At 39.1% G+C, this 6349-nt stretch overlaps 1 non-coding gene across 1 annotated transcript; it reads left to right on the top strand.

Annotated features, from left to right (window-relative positions):
* Positions 1-3659: 3659 nt before the first annotated feature.
* Positions 3660-3732, top strand: Trnat-agu (transfer RNA threonine (anticodon AGU)). Its single transcript has one exon. It is a non-coding gene; the product is annotated as a tRNA-Thr (tRNA).
* Positions 3733-6349: the final 2617 nt, after the last annotated feature.

Genomic DNA, 6349 nt, shown 5'->3' with positions numbered 1-6349 from the left:
ACACCGTTATATCATGCTGTCACGTAGACTAGAACGACCATAAGCACGCCGTAACACGTATGCAGCCCTCGTAAAGTTTACGACACGTTTACGGCCACCCTACTTAGTGCATATGCAATATTAAACATGAAGATGTCTTTCGAGATTTCAAAATCTCAGCTTAATTTTATATTATTCGCTGTGGTTTGAATTTGCCGTTCTGGGATATCAGCCCGGCGCTTTACCAAGAGTATAGATAATCAAAATTTACCCGTTCAATGCGAATAACTTTACGTCACCCTAGGCCCGTAAGTAAGTGGGATCTTACTTCCTGGCCAGGGCAAGACGTTCGTAAAGCCCCAGATCGCATATTTATGGCCCTCACCTTCGGTTCGGGCCACAAACACCTGCGATCTGGAGCATTCACGAATTCACCTCCCTAGTTTTGACATACATCTCAGTACATCTTGCTTACACATAAGCTCTAACTGCTTATGTGTAAGCAAGATGTACTGAGATTGCATGAAAACTGTATATGTATTTCGCGGTTTCAGTACGATATAAATATTTAGGTACCTTTTGCCGTATGGCTAGAGTCTGTCCGAAAAGAGAAGAGTCGTGGAATGTATTGGGCCCCATACATTCCGCGACTCTTCTCTTTCCGCAAAGACTCTATACATAATAAAATTATTTCTATTCTATTCTATTCTATAACAAATATAAAAAAAAAAAAAAATATTCAATACAAATGCGTGATGCACTGCAAGTTTTCAAATCAATACGAAATCTGCTTGAGGTGTTTTAAGTACAAATGTACTTCCTATATTACTCTATTTAATACCACGTTTTTACGACTCTATCTGTACCACCAGCTACAAGTCTAGCTATAGTTGATAATACAACTCGCAGCGCCGTAGGGCCCGATTCGGATTTTGAACTAGACATCTATTAGACATCACCAAAGATACGACAACAATATTTTTAAGATCTAGCCTGTCAAATTTGACATTTACGCGATTCTGGAGATACTCATCCAATTCACATCTCAATTTCAATTTCAATTTCAAAGCCTTTTATTATCGAACATACAGTTAATAATATTTAATACAATATTTACTTATTTATTTATTCACATCTAATAGATATCTAATGGAAACTGTTCGTTCATACGATATTTTAACGTAAAAGTGACATTGATTGCCCGAATTGAGCTACAAAAGAGAACTAGTTGAAATCTAAACTATAACTTATCTTCTAGTACGTGTCGTCTCTTGTGAATATCTTGAAATTCGAATACGGCAGAAACTCCTTTGTTTACTGTTTTCTGATACTTTTAATTAACCCCCAATATCGTTTCAAGAGCTATCGAATCATCTCGAAAGGATAAACGCCTGGAAATGAGAACACTCGTGAAATCTTAACCTTTCCCGAGAGGTCTCTATTTTGTTTGATCTCTTAAACCCTTCCGTACACTGGGCAACCCATAAATAACTAGAGTCAGCCTAAGCTATTTCTGCAACGACTTTAACGTGACAAAGTGTGGCGGTGCCTTAATATACCTCATATTAAATCTCATAGAAAATCGGTCACGTGCGAGTCAGACTCGCGCACGAAGGGTTCCGTACCATTACGCAAAAAATGGCAAAAAAATCACGTTTGTTGTGTGGGAGACCCACTTAAATATTTATTTTATTTTGTTTTTACAACATAAAATACATCATCTGTGAAAATTTCAACTGTTAGCTAGCTAGTTATCACGGTTCATGAGTTACTAGCCTGGTGAAAGACAGACGGACGGACAGATGGACAGCGGAGCCTTAGTAATAGGGTCCCGTTTTTACCCTTCGGGTACGGAACCCTAAAAATGAGGTCACAAAGTCGTCGAAAAACCCAAATCGCAGGTTCTTTCCAAAACATCGGTTAGACATGTTTTTTTTTAATCAAACCAATTTAAATCTTTTAAGGTTTTAGGTGGAGAAAGTTGTTTGTGAACACGAGTGTAGGTACAGTGCATGTTATCAGTGTGCATGTGCGACCAAAACATGGAGCAATTAGCTGCGATCTGCTCGCGCGTTACTAAAATAGATTAGTGCGATAAAGGTGACTCGTACACTCGAATACATTATGGTTCTATTAGGTTACATAGTTAATATGTCTGGAAAACTAAACCTAATCTAACATTTTAGAATAATATGTACGTATGCTCTGTATATTAGTTATAAAAAAACCCCCATATAGCAAATTTCATCGAAATCGTTAGAGCCGTTTCCGAGATCCCTGAAATATGTATATAAACGAATAAATATATATACAAGAATTGCTCGTTTAAAGGTATAAGATATTAGCAAATCGTTTTGACAATTCTAAAAAAGAAACTAATTTGACTAGTAAGAGAATACTCTTACAAGTTTTTATGAAAACGACTGCTTTGGACCTTCCAATCTAGTAATAGAGCGATTACGATTAATCCGGTTTCCTCACTATATTTTCTTTAACTAAAAATAATAACTATCATTTATTTACAAACAAGATATATACAGTGTATTACTAAAAGAAATTAAAAACTAGCTTAAATCTAAAATAGGCCCTTGAGGCATTGTACCAAGGATGCTGGCGACATTTCCTCGCTGTATCGCAATGCTGATACGTTGTGCGAGGTAGCCGCCAGCTCTTCGGTCACCAGTTACGTCAACCAGACGCTTCGCGATTTCTGCGAACAACTTATGCGCGCTGGGACCCCATGGACCTAGAGTTTCGACTCCAAATGGTACAAAATGGCACTCTCTTTAACTAAATAAGTAAAGGATTAACATGAACTGGATAATTTCGTACGGTCCAGAAGTTTTGATGACTTACAAAACCCGCCTTTAAGACCAGACTCGTAAAAGTAACAGCATAGTTAAAACAGCTGTAAAAAGTTACAAAAGCTAAGCTGATTTTAATGTGCCATCAGCAACCCATTTGAAAAGCATTTAGTCGATAATCGATCTTAAGTACTTTATAGCTACGGTTCAAAATGGCGTCTTAATGTTATAAAATATCTGAAATGTATGCAGGATGATGGAGTCTGATTCGAATTTAATATTTTGTTATGGTTTAGAACTTTTTACGAACGTGTGGTAGACAGAGAGGGACAATACGAGTAGAGGGTACTACCTACAGGCGGGTGTTATGCCTGGGGACCGAAGTCCACCGAGAGTTGGTCGGAAGTTGTAATAGCCACTGACATTTGGAACTCCGTTAGCGCGATGTAATAATTAAATCATTTTATACATATATTAATTTTGTATTAAGCAGAAACATAGAGAAATATAGTAAGACAAGAGTGCTCACTCCATAAATCAGTTCAGACTATTAATTTCAGTGTCTACATCTAGCATCGAGTAGCGGAACTATCAGTACTGCTACATCTATTGTCAAGTAGCAGTACTGATAGTTCCGCTACTCGATGCTAGATGCTAATAGTCTTTTTGGTACTAAAACTGATGTATGGAGTGAGCAGTCTATGTATTTTTTTCTCTATGGCAGAAATGTCTGCGAACGATGCTATTAATGAATTCCAATATGATTTGGAACTCTGGTAGCCGTTTAAGAAGTGTAGTACTCTTACGGTAGAGGTCGCTATGAGCCTCCCTAGGGCTCATATATGGTGGAAATATTCACTGAATTGGGTAGGTACGGTCTTGGTAGCTCAGATGGAAGAGCACTGTACTAGTGATCCAGTGGTCGTGGGTTCAAGTCCCACCCAAGACAGTGAATTTTTCCACTTTTAATTTATTTCGAAGCATTTTATACATACTCAGAATCTGGGAAGATTTGGTATGATTTTATTGGTGTTTTGTGGGTAGTAGGTATTTGTTATGATTTATGATCATATATTATGACGCTAATGGTTATGGAGTGAAACATGTCGAGCAATCATCGATGACCCGTTTTTAGGGTTCCGTACCCAAAGGGTAAAAACGGGACCTTATTACTAAGACTCCACTGTCCGTCTGTCTGTTTGTCTGTTACTAGGCTGTATATTATGAACCGTAATAGAGAGACAGTTATAACAACAAACACTAAAAAAATACGGAAGCCTCGGTGGGCGAGTCCGACTCGCACTTGTCCGGTTTTTACATATGTCTATGTCACAGGAATGTTTTGTTGTTAAAGTCCCTGTTTTCTTATATAAACTTCAATTTAACAATAAAGACATTCAATTCTGTTTATATATGCGGTGTATAATAAAATCTTATATTTATCCAGCCAGCCGAGTGGCCTATTGTGTTGTTTGCGATACATCAAAGGTCTACATTCCTATTCAGAGGACAAATAATACATTCCTTTGAGGACAGCACTTTGAAGGATTCCTACATATATTTTTAAAACACTTGTTTTTCATGACGAGCGGAAAATTTGTTGAAAAAGAGCCTTTTGGAGTTGGCATGTTCATGGTCAAGTCAATAGGTATTTTACTTACTTACTTCGGTGACGCAACGACCCAAAGTGAGTTCTGGCCTCCGACACCATACCGCGTAGCCAACATGCCAATCGCTACACTCCGTAGCGATCGAAACGCAACTGTCACTGTCGCACTAATATGGAAGAGTCATAGAGAGCCTCAAAGCGATTCGATGGCGAAGCGATAGCGATTTTAAGCTGGAAACAAATTATCGGACGCGGCTGACGGACGCGGCTCACAGCCGCGACTTATAGGTATCTAGATAATGAATATACACTGAACTGTGCAAACTATCGGAGATAAGCCGTGGACGTAACCTTGAGCCTTCGGACATCCGACAGAAATCTGGCGCGCTGGATGATCCTGACTGTGCACACTTTTATGTCGCGCGCGTCAGCCGCGTCCGTCAGCCGCGTCCGATAATTTGTTTCCAGTACGGATATGATGGTCGTTCTTGTCTACGTGACAGCGTGATAAAACGGTGTCCGTCACTTTCTTTCCCACGGTGTTAAACAGTGACAGTTATTTTATCACGTTGATAAAGATGGATAAAGCTATCCATAATAGGCTGGCAGCTTAACCTTGGCTAGGCCGCCAGATCGCGCCATGCTTCCCTGTCTTGCGATAGCTCTCGCCAGTCGCTATTATGGCCGATAGGTTGAGCGGGATCTAACGCGAAAACCGAAATTCGCAAATTGCGTGGATATTTTCCTTTACTCCAATGAAGGCGTAATTAGAGTGACAAAGAAAGATGCCCGCTGTTTACGAACTTCATATTTGGCGGTTATAGCCCAGGTCTTGAGCTACTACGTCGTTCCAGCGGTAACTAAAACTTTCGGGCGTCTCCCGTTCCTCTCCCATTCTCTCAATAGTGTTTCACTACATAGTATAAAACAAAGTCGCTTCCCGCTGTCTGTCTGTCCCTATATTACCTATGTATGCTTTGATCTTTAAAACTACGCAACGGATTTTGAAGCGGTTTTTTTAAATAGGTAGATAGAGTGATTCAAGAGGAAGGTTTTAGTATAATTTGTTAACCCGTCCGAAACCGGGGCGGGTCGCTAGTTAATAATATATTAATATTTTGGGTCAGTCTTACGCACATCAACCCAGCCCCACAGTAAGCTCAATAGCAATCACTGTCGTCAAAAGACTAGTCCTTTCTAGTCTAGTCTAGGCTAGCCTAGAATACGTAGCTAAGCCGATCCTAGGCACCCGTGATAAAAGTGCTAAATTGGCTTATTTCGCCAAAAATACTCTTATACGATCATTTATTAGGCTGACTGTACGTGTCTGTTGCCCTAAAGATGACGTTATCGCTATAGAAGGGCTACTTCTAAAAAGGCGTATGTGTATTGTATTTTATTAGCACATACGTCCTTGTTTGCGTTATTAATCTTATCATTTCGGATTTCAGTTAGGCGTGTTTACCAATTTCAGAATGTTTAAGTTAACCTAATATGAACTTTAGGGCATTGTGATAAGGTGGTTTTGGTGTGAGTGGATTTATAGTTAGGTAGCTACTGTCAGGGATATGGGCTTTGTAATTAGTAATAGAACAGTGAATTTTGTGAGTAACGTTTTGGAAAAATTAGCGGAGTAGCTAAAATTGAAATGGAGCTGAAAATCGAACTGACTTGTTAGAAATATTTGTGTTACGTAGCTCTTGAATATAATCTTTACAAGAAGCTGATTCAGATTTAACAACTTGTTATAGTTTTGATTTTATTTTAATTGTTCATGCTTACCGTTACTATACAGAAGAAAGTGCGTTTTGGGAAGTCACAGTCAGTTGCATAGGCGTGACTAAAAAGCAACTGCGAGCGAGACGCACGGGTATGAGAATAAAATGACATTTAAATATCCTTTCGATGTCAAAATATATGCTTGAATTGGCCTCCTAGTCGCGACATGACGTGCTAA

This window comes from Cydia amplana, chromosome 23, assembly GCF_948474715.1.
Source record: "Cydia amplana chromosome 23, ilCydAmpl1.1, whole genome shotgun sequence".
Classification (NCBI taxonomy): domain Eukaryota; kingdom Metazoa; phylum Arthropoda; class Insecta; order Lepidoptera; family Tortricidae; genus Cydia; species Cydia amplana.
Note: the sequence above shows the minus strand (reverse complement) of the source record. Positions and strands in the feature narration are given on the sequence as shown.